General features: G+C 49.2%; 1 protein-coding gene across 6 annotated transcripts in view; it reads right to left on the bottom strand.

Moving 5' to 3' along the window:
• The window catches only part of NECTIN1 (nectin cell adhesion molecule 1), a 195,974-nt gene that overhangs the window by 62,713 nt on the left and 119,414 nt on the right, over positions 1 to 13,847 (bottom strand). The gene's annotated exons all lie outside the window — the stretch shown is intronic.

Genomic DNA, 13,847 nt, shown 5'->3' with positions numbered 1-13,847 from the left:
GGAGGGTGGGGGGTGGGGAGATGAGGAGAAGGGAAAAGGGAGGGAAAAGTCGGGAAGGGGGGGTGGCTACCTACGGAGGCCCTCTGCTCAGCCTCTGTGCGTCGGATTAAGCCTCAAAGTCCGCTTCTGTCAGCGCAAGCAAGTTAGCATCATGCATCAGCCCAGCGCATCGGAACATCCCGATTCCATGTTCCTGTCAGAGCCAGGAGCTCTGAAATGCCAACTGCATGCACCCACCCCACCCCAGGGAAATATCTTTAGGTGTTGGGGACCAGAGCTGAAGACACCGTGCTCCTCAAATGTCCCTTCAGAGTTCCACCCCACATTTTTTAGACCCCTATCCTGAGCACTTGAAGAACATCTGCCGAATATTCGCAGAATATTTGACAGTGGGTGATCATCGGGCTTCTGTTGCTGTTTGGTACATGTCTGATAAAGTTTCTCGCTTGGAGATGCTAAGGTCCTATGAAAAATCAAAGCAGGTGGATAGAAGCCGCCGAGCCTTAAAAACGCAGCGTCCTATTTGCAATGCAACTTTGAATGATTCTTGCTTCGAGTTTGCAATTTTTCAGGCAGTTTATGCATTTAAAATTTATATACCGCTGGGTTGAAGAAAACCTCAAAGCAGTTTACAATGAGAATAAAACAGTAAGGTTATTGGTATTTTTATTTTTATTATTATTTTAAAAAATATTTCAAAGAAGAGCAGCTACTTGCAAAACAGCAAATTCCGACATGTTGTCCAGTTTGGTGTGGGGGACTCCTATCTGTGACTATTTGCTTCAGCTCAATGGGCAACCCACTTGGGAATCAGCTCTGGTCTCTTGAGCTTGCCTGGAATAAGACCCCTGTGTGTGAGCTTTCCAGGGATAAACAGCAGGCACACCTGAAAAGAGAGGCACCCTCTCCCACCACTCTTCCCCCCAAAGAGACCCCCCATTCTTTCACAGAAAGGTAACATTTCATTAGATGTGGCTTTGTCACACAGATGTCCAAACCATGCCATTATTCCTCTTTGAAAATTGGGGAAGAGAGATTGTGTGAGCCAGACACCCAAGTGGTAGGATGTGGTATTACGTCCTCTCCTAGCTCGTCCTAAAAATTTGCGAGAGGCTTTGGAAAATATTAATGCGATGCAATCCATTAAACCAGCACTGAAAGGAAGTTCCATCAGGGCACCTGCTGTATTCAGCAGGGATGTGTTGCATTTATTTAAATAATGATAATCTGCACCAAGTTAACCCCATATCTGCACCCAGAGAGAAAGCCCCTCAACCTGTTTGAGTTATCAATGTTTTATTTACTGATTCTGTAAAATCCGGCACTCAGGGGTAGACTGCGAGTGTATATGGAGGCTTCATTTTTTTTTGCTGCCGAGTCCTACATCCCTCCGTGGAGTTGACTGGCCAAAACCACTGGTGCCAAGACACTGGTCACCTTTGCATCCGGACTGGGTGGGGGAGAGCAAACTCCCTAAGTTAATGACACCTCATGAGAAGCAAGGGCTTCTCACAAATTTATGCCCTGCCAGTTTCACTATGTTGACCCTGAGTTCTCCCCGAGGGAAGGGAATGGTTTCCTACCAGCAACCCTCTCCCACTGCTCGGAAACTTACAAACCTCCATGGCACACCCCATGGCACACAACGAAGCACCAATTCCCATCCCATCTTCTCTCTCTTCACAATAGAGGAAGTATTTTTTTTCTTCCTCCACGAAATGGAAAAATGAGTGCGAGAAGGTAGACCAGCCAAGGTCATGCAAGAACTCAGAACAGGGCAGGGGTGAGGTTGGGGTTAGACGCCTGGCTTTGAGCCAAAGGCATTATCATTGCTGCATATTAGCCCAAGCAAATGCTGGATGGAAAGAGAGAGAAAGAAGGAAAGAAAGAATGAAGGAAGGACAGCGAGAGGGGGACCATTGTATCTTGTTTGGTGCATCCAAATTTAAGATGCTTGCCAGAATCCTACAGCTGAAAAGCCTCCCTGCCCTGTCATCACAAACCCCAGGCTCACCTGCATCTGTCAACCCCACCGGTATATTTTCTCATCTCCCCCCAAGCTCATCAAGTTGTTTTCACTACATGTTCCAGTCTAGAAACCTTGCCCTCCAGATCCCACTACATGGGGCTGCGATTGCAATCTGCTCAGAAGTCCTCTCTCCTCTCTACTGCACCATGTGAGTTGGGCGTAGCAAATTCAGTCCTGCACTCCCAAGAGCCCTCGACAGGGAGCATTTGTGGGGAGGGGGTGCATCTCCCCAAACAGAGCACTCCAAAGGACCGAGCAAGCTCTGCATTGCAGTTGTAAGGAGGGTGCTGCCAGGGACCGAGCAAAGGAGTCCATCTCCCACCAGGGCAGACCTGCACAACATGAACAAGGACCATAGCTAAAGTGGCACAGCAGTCTGCCTTGCATGCAGAAGGTTCCAGGTTTGATCCCTTGCGTCTTCAGGTAGGGCTGGGGCAAAGATCCAGGCCTGAAACCCTGAAGAGCTTCTGCCAGTCAGAGTAGACAGTACTAGATGCACCAATGGTGTGAATGGTATAAGGCAGCTCCCTAGGTTTTTCACTTGCGACCTGTGGGGTGAGCAAAACAGCTGGGAGAGGGGAGATCTTCCCTCTCTTTCTCTGCCTGTCTCTCAATTCCAGAGGAGACTGCAACTCTGGGCTCAGACTCCAAGCTCACCCATCACCCCCCGCCGCCATGCCACACTTCCCATTATTAACAATTCAGTAGCAAAATAGCAAGATGCCGTTTGTTTTCACACAATCCCCTGGCACTTGTGTGCCTGCCCCTGTGACACCCCGTTGCCATGACACTTCCACAGATCTCTCCTTCCCCAATGCCGCCTGCAAGGTGAATTGTGGTTGGGGGCGGGCCGGGGGGCCGGGGAGAGAGAGATTATAGTTTCCAGCATTTGCATCCAGTCTCTCTGCTTCTCTCAAAGCTTCCCTGCTCCCCACCCCCCAAAATTTATCCTTTGCCCCCAAGTTGCCCTTTTCTCTTTTACTGGGCTTAAAACAAAAGGGTTGACACACAGGGATGTTTCCTATTCCTTTCCTATCGCAGAGAAAGCCTTGCCTGCTAAATGGCTGGGTGGTGTTGCACTCAGGTAGGGGTCCGCTTAGGGGCAGAGGAGCAGAGGCTGGTTAGAAATTTGGCAACCTCGCACAGCTCACTGTTCAATGACTTTGGGAGACCGTGGGTTCAATGCAGGGCTAGTCCTACTCAGAGTAGGGCCCTTGACTACCTTAGAGTAGTTCGTTTCAATGGGTTTTCTCCAAGTGGAACCGAGTTGGCTACAAGCCCAGGAAACCCAGTTTCATGGGGGGAAATACCAATCAGAGTAGGAGGAAGAGCAAAAGGGGAACCAGAAGTAGAAAAGAAGGGAAGGGAAGGGTTTCCTTTTTTTGAGAGAGAAAGGGACAACCATCTTATGGAAGGGACAATGAAAAAGAACATTCATGACACCGCTACTTGGTGGCGGTAGAGACCAGCTCTGCGCCCCAGATTCTTGGTGGGGAGGCGACTTTCAAGAGCATTCTGAGATTCCTTGCAACCCCTTTGCCCTCTACAAACATCCTTTGCGGACAAGGCCTTCCTTCCTCCCTTTTTGTCCAAGAAACAAGCTCCAGCCCAGGGTTGCTTCCTGTGAGATCCCCTAAGGACAGGGAGATCCTCTACAAACAGCGTCATCCCAAACCGTTGGGATTCCCTTTGAAGCTCAGAAGATCCTCAGCCTGTATCCCAACCTTCCCTCTCCCAAGCCAGTCATACTAGGAACATTTCGCATTCTCTGACAGCATGGAGATGTTCAGAAACCTCAATGAGATGCCAGGTTGCCACAGGGTTGGGAAAACACGTGGAATTGCAATGATTTGTCCCCTGCCAAATAGTGATGGGGAGCCTTTTTCTTCTTCCAGCCTGAGGCCTGCAAGGCTTCTAGCAGGGCCAGAGGCAACAGCGTGTGAAGGCAAGGCCAAAAGTGGGCAGAGCTATGGCCGTGACTCTTAACTTTCTGCAGCAGGCTCCATTTCAGCCATGCAAAAATCCAGAGGCAAGGAAGACAGCCTGTGGTTCACTCCTGTCATAGACTGACACTTTGAAGGCCAGATTACATCTAACTCTAGAATTAGGAGCATTCTCACCTGCAACCCCATTGGACTATGACCTCTGTTTGCTTGCTCCAAAATTACCTGGGACCTCAGCTCTTCCTAACTGGCTTTTTCTCAGCCAGGCCCACCAAAAGACAAAAGATTCGGGGTTACATCCAATGCTAGTTCTACTCAGAGAAGACCCACTGAAGTTGATGGGTGAAGTTGAAGAGTTGCCGGAACTCACCATGAATGCCTCCACTTCAGAGGTGCCAGAACTGAGCTTTGTCAATTTCTGGCCGAAAGAAAGCCCTGGTTGTATCTAACTAAGGTTCATTAATTTCAGTGGGTCAGCTATGAAGAGAACACAGTGGCATACAAGCTTTTGACTCCCCCACCACTCCCACCCCCAATCCCACACCAGTGTCATCTTTCCACCCAGCTCTGCTGGCCCAAAGTTGACCTCTGCTGCTGATGAATAACTTATCCTTTCCACAGGGATCATTCCAGATTCCCTCACTCAGGCGTCTCGGCTGCACCGTCTGTCCTGGGTGGTTTGTTTTGCACATTGCACAGTGGCAGAAAACACATACCACATGCCTGCACCACTGCAGAATATAACTGGCCAAAGCCCGACATCCTGGACCAGCTGGGCCACTCGCCTGATCCAGAAAGACTCTTCTTATGTTCGAGTCCAGCATCATGCTCTCCAGCCAGATGCCTATGGACTCTCTTTCTCCGCTGGTGATGTCTAAATCTAAGAAGCTACCCAAGATTGTTGTCTGACCATTGAGCCCTTTAGCCCACTCTGCAGGATCATTTGCTTCCTGGTGCATTGGGCCCCCACGCCAATGAATGGGTGTGCATGTCTGCTGTTGGGGCTCCCTATCTCTGGCACCGAAATGGCTTGGACAGGCCCTTGCAAAATGGTTGTGCCAGCCTCAGAAATCCTGGGGACACCCATTGCCTCCAAGGGGCCCAGTCTCGCTGCAAATCTGCACTGGGGGTGGAAGTCTGTGGCTGCATCTGAAAACCCCATTAGGAGGAAAACAATCTGGAGAGGATTAAAGCCCTGCCATGACATAGGAAGCAGGCAGAGGGTGGGGAGCGGTTTAGAGAGAATCCATCACACTTCTCCTCCCCCTTTGGTGGCGTATAAACCTCTTTTGTCCTCCCCCCCCATTAAAACAGCGGGCAGGGGCATGAAAAGCGGCTACCTCGGATTCCACCCCCTCCTCGTTTTGCTCTGACAGCTGTTGCATTCAGGCAAGGCTTCCTGTCCTGCTGCCAATGGCTCTATCTCCTGGGGCAGCAGCTGGAAGCAAAGAGAATAGAGGGATCGCTTTGGGTTTCGCTCTGGAACGGGGCCGAGGCTGCTGCGTTTCTTTGATCCCGCCAAAGGGAAAGACAATGGGGGACTTATTTAGGAAAGAGCGATGAGTGCGAACAGGGGCCTGCACGGGAGTCGGGGATTCTCCTCTCCTGGGCAAGGAGGTTTGTAGGATCCTTTCCAGAAAAGGCTGGCACTGAGTGGGTCCCACCTGTTGCTGACAGACAGCTGGAGGGGCCATGGCAGCAAAAGATGCCCAGAGAGGGCCTCCCCTCTTTTCCCACGAAGATGGAAACACAGCACACCAAATTAATAACTCTGACACTGATTATTCGTGGAGGCACGCCATGCCGTCGTTTTCCAGCACGCAACAGAGGTTGGAGGGAGACCTTCCATTTGTCAAGTTTCTAGATTCCCTTTCTGCCACAGAATCTCAGGGGCTGCTTCTCTCATTAGAACTTCGCAGAGTCGTATTTGAAGTCACACATCCTGAGCATAAGGAGAGAGCTTTTGAATGGTAAAAGCTCCTCATTCTCCCACCTCTCTGTCAACCATATTACATACAAATGCCAGAGTTCCCTTTTGGCTACCAGTACATCCATCTGCGGGACGCGGGTGGTGCTGTGGCTTAAACCACAGAGCCTAGGGCTTGCAGATCAGAAAGCCGGCGGTTTGAATCCCTGCGGCGGGTTCACCTCCCGTTGCTTGGTCCCTGTTCCTGCCCACCTAGCAGTTCAAAAGCACAAAAGTGCAAGTAGATAAATAGGTACCGCTCCGGCGGGAAGGTAAATGGCGTTTCCATGAGCTGCTCTGATTCGCCAGAAGTGGCTTAGTCATGCTGGCCACATGACTCAGAAGCTGTACGCCAGCTCCCTCGGCCTATAGAGCGAGATGAGCGCTGCAGCCCCAGAGTCGTCTGCGACTGGACCTAATGGTCAGGGGTCCCTTTACCTTTATCTTTACATCCAGCTGCTATTCTAGCCTTCCCCAATGGCCAGGCATGATGAGAGTTGTAGTTCAGCACCCTCTGGAGGGTTGGGGAAAGCTACATGACACTACCTTAATTCTACCACCTCTTCCTGCAGCAAGTTGCAAAGCATGGAGTGGAGTGTTTAGGGAATGGGCTAAGCATGGATCCCTTCTCCACTATGATGCTCATCAGGATATGATTCTAAAAGTGAGTGGAGACAAGCTTCAATGAAACTCTGGACTGGATTTGTGGCTTGTGGCTACCCAGCCCATAGGGGCATAGTCAGTGGGCTTATGTTGAGTCAAGACCATTGATCTCAGTTTTGTCTACACAGACTGGAAGTGACTCTGCTGAGGTTTCAGACAGGGAATCCTTTTCATCTCCCCTGTGGTGATGCCATTAAGCAGTGGCGTAGCGTGGGGGGTGCAGGGGGGGCCGGCTGCACCGGGCGCAACATCTGGGGGTTAGGGTTAGGGGGCGCAAATCCACGGGTTAGGGGGCGCACATCCACGGGTTAGGGGGTGCAAATTACTTGCCTTGCCCCGGGTGCTGACAACCCACGCTACGCCACTGCCATTAAGGTTTCAACCTGGGATCTTCTGCAGGCAAGGCAAGGCAAGGCAGGTGCTGTATCACTCAGCTATTGCCCCTTCCCAGCCTTCTGGCACACCAAACCACTGGAAGGTTCAGGACAACGAAAGTCCTTCTTCTGCAAGAACTATGGAACTCACTCCCGCAGGAGGCAGGGATTAGACAAATTTATGGAGGAGAGAGCTCTCAATGGCTACTAGCCACAATGGCTCTGGGCTCTGCTTCCATGTTTAGAGGAAATAATGCGGAAGAGTTCTCTACCTGGTTGGCCACTGTGAGAACAAGGATGCTGGCTGGCTGGCCATCAGTCATGGATGCTTTAGTTGAGATTCCTGCATTGCCGGGGGTTGGACTAGATGACCCTGGGGCTTCCTTTCCAACTCTACAATTCAATTGGACTGATCCAGCAGGTTCGTCTGATAATAGAAGGAAACTGCCTTTTCTACCCTATGGTAGGGTATTGTGCCAAAGAAGAGAGAAAGGGTAGGTTTGTGTGCAATGTCCCTTTCTGAAACCACTGGGGACTCGCCCAGAGGTTCAGCAGCTGCCGTCGGCTTTCCAGGCTCCTGCGATAGGTTTCGGGACAGATGCCAGACGGGTTTTAGAATTTAATCTTTCTGCAGGGTCACCTACTGCTTGTCAATCAAGCACTTCCTGGCGGGGGACTGAGGTGGGGGCTGGCATCCTGCCCCCCCCCCGCCCTGCAGACTAGGAGGCCAGGTTGCAAAGCAGTCGAGTTTCACTCCTGAATAGGGGGTGCCTGGGATGGAGCTCTGCTACTGTGCGATTTACTTGTCCATTTACCTGTTTGAAATGTGTTGCTTCCCTTCAAATTGGGCCCAAAGGGACAGATAATAAGAGATTTGAAAGTGGCACCTTCTCACAGTTACTCATATCTCCCCTCTCCTCCTCCCATTCCCCCCAGTTGTTGACTTTGGATCCAGAGATGTCTCCATCTATGCCGGAACGCTTTTCATTCTTTATTGCTTGCTTGCTTAATTCATCACCAACAATCATTGTCTCCTACATGTCCTCCTTTAAAGCTGTCGTCTGATTAAAGATATGCACATCCCTGTTTGATTTCTGGTTAAAAACCCAAGAATCCATTTTCATTTCAAAACAAATGCGAGTGTCACTGAAACCCCTAGTCAGGAGGTTGCCGAGGTTCGTGTGAGATAACTTTCTGAAGCCTCTCACAACCAGGCACAATGAACTACAACTCTCCAGCGCAGCTGTTGGGGCATTGTAGTCCAAAATGTCTGGAGGGCACTGGGTTGGGGAAGCCTGCTGTGAGCTTTCAGAAGCAAAGCCTCTTGCTTGTCACTGGAATGAAACTGCACCATCGCTTTCCTGCAGTTTCCTTTCCTTTTCCTCCTCACACAATGAACGAGAACCAAAAGTGTCTCGGAGAAAACTCCACAGCCAAATCGTGTGTAAGCATTAAACTGCCAGTCAACTAAATGCAATTAAAAGCCACAGGGGAGAGTGCTGTTGCATTCAGGCATGGGTGCCAACTTTAATAAAATATTGGGTGTGTGGGTGTCAGATAAGCCCTGCCCCCGATCCTAGCAATGGAGATACCTAGGGCTGCTGAAAGTTTATTCCCCTCTCACACCAATTTTCCCCCTCAAAACAGCTTTATGAGGTGGACTGGCCACAGAAACGAAGACTGGTGCAGGGCTACTCGGAATCCTTAAAGCTAAAATGGGACTTGAACCCAACTCTCCCCAAGCCCAAGTTTCTGGGCATCTGCTTGCCACCCCCCCCCAATAAAATAAATAAATGAAGGCTGGCTGCAAAAATATGCATTTGCATACTTGGGCATATTTTTAGGACCCATAGTGTTCACAATTGCTCTTAAATATTGCATTTTAATTGCTGTAACCTGCCCTGGGACAATGGGTGAAATGGCAATGCCTATCAACTTGGGGGGGGGGGCTCCTCAAATATTTTATTGGGGGGAGGCTGGAGGGAGCTGGTGGAGTTGGTGCCCACACACTCGGGTCCTGTCTATGGGTTTTCCACAAACATCTGGCTGGCCACAGTTAGACGAGGATCCTGGACTAGCTGGCCTGATCCAATGCGCTCGTCTTCCATTCTTATTACTGCTCAGGACTGTGAGGAAACATGAGTAACTGAATTTCGGGGTCCGTGTGCGACTGCAGCAGAGGAAGATCCTGTCTCGTTTCCAACTGCGCAGCTCTGGCTGATTCTGCATCTGTGCGCCCGTGCGTGAAGCTTCCCTGTGCATGCCTGTGCTTCTGAGCCCGCAGATGCTTGGTGGAGCGTGCTCCCCTGCAGGGCAACATGCAAATCCTTGGGAAGCCCCTCCAAAGACACGTGTGGGTGCCGCTAAGCCTCTCCTCGAGAGCCTCCTCGTTCCGCACCCCCAAACACACAAGCAAGCCGGCCGTAATGAAGTTGCACGTCTTGCAGCCTGGATTCACCTCAGCTGACAAATGTCCTGCAACGCCAAGAAAGCTATTACGTGAACAGATTGTGGGAATAAAATATTAAACTTCCACTTATCCATCTTTTTAATGTGCTGTAACTCTTAATGCCAGCTTGCAGCCAGTGCTGGGAGCTCATCATCAGGGGGTTGGCCCAGGCAGGCAGGCAGGCAGGCAGGCAAACAAACACACACACTCCTTCCTTCCCAAGGCCGGGTGAGATTCTGCAGGGCGGAAGAGCATTGTGGGAAACTGTGTTTGTTTATGCACAACTGCAAACACGAAAACTCCCGAGACAGCATTCTCGGAGGGCTCTCCGATCTGGGATCATCTGTGGTTTTGCCTAGATGACTATTTGCTGGGAATTTCAAGGCAGTGTAATAAATACCATTTTAGTTTGAAACACAGTGAGTTCAAGGTCTTACTATTGGTACAGAAAACCCTTAAGACCTCGGGGCAAGTTTACTTAAGGGACCGCCTTAATCTGTACCTCTGTTACGCACTTAATTCATTCCGGAGGTCCATCCTTAACCTGAAACCGTTCTTAACCTGAGGTACCACTTTAGCTAATGGGGCCTCCCGCTGATGCCACGCCGCCGCACGATTTCTGTTCTCATCCTGAAGCAAAGTTCTTAACCTGAGGTACTATTACTGGGTTAGCGGAGTTTGTAACCTGAAGCATCTGAAACCTGAAGTGTCTGTAACCTGAAGCATCTGCAACCCAAGGTACCACTGTATATGCCTATTTGATCAATTCGATCTACAGAATGGGAACTTCTGCAAGGGCCACACAATGCCCATTCTGAGTTTGTAAGGAGGCACACTTTTACCGTGGCAGCACATGTCCTTTGGAACTCATTGCCTTTTGATGTTAGGCAGCCACCATCATTGTAAACTACCCTATGATCATCAGATGAAGGCGCTATAGGAAATTAATAATAATAGTAGTAATGAAATTCTGACACTTACTGAATACTTTTCTGTTTCAGCAGTCCTATCCAGACACATGATTTATTGCGTTTTCGCCTTTTTAGATGTTTTAAAATGTCTTAAACATATTTCTTCCTTTTCCCTTTATTTGTGTTTTATTGCGGATACGTTTGTTACCCTGGGCTCCTTTGGAATTCAAGAAATAACCAAGTAATAAATAACATGATGATCCATGTCTTCTAGCTCTTGATTCAAAAAAACACGCATTTGTCGACGCTGCCAAAGAGGCAGCAGGTTTCAGAACATTACGGCCAGATCGGAGTTAATAAAAAGCACGGAGGCTTGATGTGCAAGGCTTTGCAACTTCGAGTCAATTGTGCATGCTATGTGCCACCGTGGATCACATCTGCAATAGACAGTTTACAGTAACCTTCACCAGCTATTGGATGTTGGAGGTTATGACTCTCATCAGCCTCTGCCCGGCCCAGATGTATGTGTCTGGGGCTGAGGGGGGCATGGCTGTGTTGGCTGGGGCTGATGGTAGTTCAAAGAGCCTGGGGGGAACTAGGGTGGGCAAGGATTTCTTGAGAACAACCCAGCTAAATCCCCTCCTTGAAACCAATTAGGAATGGTGGTGGGGGAATGAATGAAGCTAGCTCCAGCTTGGCCCAATCTTAGGGCCCCTTAGTGGAACAAGGAGGCTCGGGGTCCCACAAATTCAAATCTACCTCCAAACCACCCCAGGAACATCCTATTTCAGGAGGGCCAGCAGTAAATGGAGACTTGGGGAGCTTTCTACAGGCCTTTGCAGTGGGATTGTCTGCCCCATTCAGAGCAGCACTTGTGCCCCACTCAATTCCCCCCTCCAGGTTAAGGGTTGCATGCAGTTCTGCAAAACATGGTTTCAGTTGCTACCTTCCATAGCCAATCCTAAGTGTTTATTCTCTATGAAATTCCTATTTTCCTTCTCTTGTAGAACCCACTCTGGGAACTTTTTGATAGAAAAGCAGAATGTTGATGATGGCGTGTGATACGAGAACGATTCAGATCCCTTGCAAGAAAATAAATAAATCAGTTTGGCAGACAACTGTCCCAAATACTGTATTTTTCGCTCTATAAGACGCACCAGACCACAAGATGCACCTAGTTTTTGGAGGAGGAAAACAAGCATTCGCTCCATAAGACGAACACACATTTTCCCTTACTTTTTAGGAAGGAAAAAGTGAGTCTTATAGAGCAAAAAATACGGTATGTGCATTTGGGAAGGCTGAATATCTGAGGAAGTAAAGGAACAAAGTGATAGGCATTGCATTATTCCTTATGCACATTAATTCTACCGCCTGCCTTTTTCATAATTTCTGAGCAGAACAGGTTGCGCAGGTTTTGGAGCCCTCCCAAAACCTACGTAACCTCTTTGATCAGAGCAGAACAAAAGCAAATAATGACTGCATGAGCCATGAACGGCCATGGCGATATCAGATCACCCTGTGAGGGTCGCCTCTGCCCCTGGAGACTGTCTGGCTGCTTGGTGGTTCGAGCTGAATGTGCGGCAAGCTGTTCTTGGGGGAGAAAAGAGTTTTCTGCCAATGACGCCTAAATTGCCCGCAAGCCCCAAACAAATCTACCTGTAATAGCCTCAGAGAGGCTGACTGAGTCTGCTCCATCGCTAGCCTAATCGGCCCTTGGGGAGAGCCGGATAAACATATTCCGAGGCCATGAATGATTAACAAGGATTTTGCTTTATGTATCCTGGTCTAATGAGACAGCTGCTAATCCCAGCAAACGTGGTATCTCCTGGCAGGAGCTCCTGACCAGCCGCCTTACTTGCCACCTGGGCTCTCCCCGCCCGCCTGCCCGCCACCTCCCTGTTCAGGGCATCAAAATCCATAATGAGGGAGGGGGGCATTTTGCTTATTACTCGTTTTGTTTCATTTCATTTTGCTCAATTCCTTACCGACAATTATTCCGATTAAGACTGTCAACGTGCTTAAGAGAGCCGTTAATTGATTAATCACCCGCCTTTTCAACTGATGCATCCATTAACCAACCGATTAAACCGCGCAGCGGATTTGCATACAGGCGAAAGCCCCGCCGTTGAAAGGAGCGCTTAAAAGGTCTGAAACTGAAGAACAACAAAAACTGTTTCTGCTATTTGTTGCTGTACGTAGTTGCTGCACTTTTGTGCCGTCTGCGCCGGCATCGGAACGAAAACAACCCTTTTTGCGGGGAAAAATAAATAAAAATAAGTAAGGAGGTCTCCTTAACTTCCAACCCACGGATTAAAAATCCGCTGTCGCCAATTAGTCTGCCAATTAAACCAATTAAGTGTAGGGACATGCTGCTGGAAAAGGCCAAGCAGTCCACCTGGGTAACGCTAGATTTCCCCACCGATAGACCAATCCGCCATAACTTTGTCTAATCCTCTTTAGAAACCATCTGTGGCTTGCTCTGAGAGAGGAGACGGATGAGGTGGAAGAGTCCTGAAGGGACTGTGCTCATTCTGACTGCGGTCAGGGGTGGGGAGGGCACATTTATGAGTTCTCCCCAACATTAAAAAACAAAACAACAAAATTTGCAGCTTGAAAATTAGTAACCCAGGGAGAAGGCTGAGCGAGGAACTTCCACGACTTGTTAGATTTCTTGCTTATTTGCAGGCAATTTTTTTAATGGGAGGGAACATTCAGGAATGGTACCCCTGAAGTCTGAAAAATGGTATAGTCCACCTTACCACTTTGGGATGCTACCCATGAAGTTAACGGCACATCTAGAACATGTAGCTGAAACGGGGCATGAAACACTTCATTTGTCCTGTCCTTAGAGTTAATTATTACACTAATGTTGCAGATTTCCTCCAAAAGCTCAAGGCAGTGAATATGGTTCTCCCACCCATTAACTTTCATCCTACCAACAGCCCTGTGAGGTAGGTCAGGGTGAGAGCATGAGATTGGCCCAAGGTCACCCAGCAAGTTCATGGTCATTTGGGGACTTGAACCTGAGGCTCTCAGGTCCTATTGTGACACTCAAACCACTGGAGAAGACCACATGGAGTAGTGGTTGGAGTGTTGAACTAGACCCCAGGAGGTCAGATTTTGTGGCCCTGCTCAGCCACGAAGCTCAATAGGTGATCCAGTTAACCTATCTCACAGGGTTGTTGTGAGGAGAAAGCTGGGAGGGTAAGTCACATATGCCACCTTGAACTTCATGGGGGAAAAAAGGGGGATATGAATATAAGAAAGCAAATAATAAATACCACACTGGCTCAGTTCTGAACCAGCATTTTGAATTTAGAATAAAGGCTCCAGTGAGCTTCATGGCCGAGTGGGTTTCTGAACCGATGCCTCACAGGTTCTAGCCTGGCACTTTCACTTCCTACGCCACACAGAATGCCCACTGTCCATCTGCTTCCTTGGCCGACCTCAATAGCCTAGTGTTATGACAGATGCATAATAATTCTCCCCATCCCCAGCAAATTCATTCAGCG

This window comes from Podarcis cretensis (assembly GCF_951804945.1).
Source record: "Podarcis cretensis genome assembly, chromosome: 15".
NCBI classification, from domain to species: Eukaryota; Metazoa; Chordata; class Lepidosauria; order Squamata; family Lacertidae; genus Podarcis; species Podarcis cretensis.
This window is presented reverse-complemented; position numbering and strand designations above follow the sequence as displayed.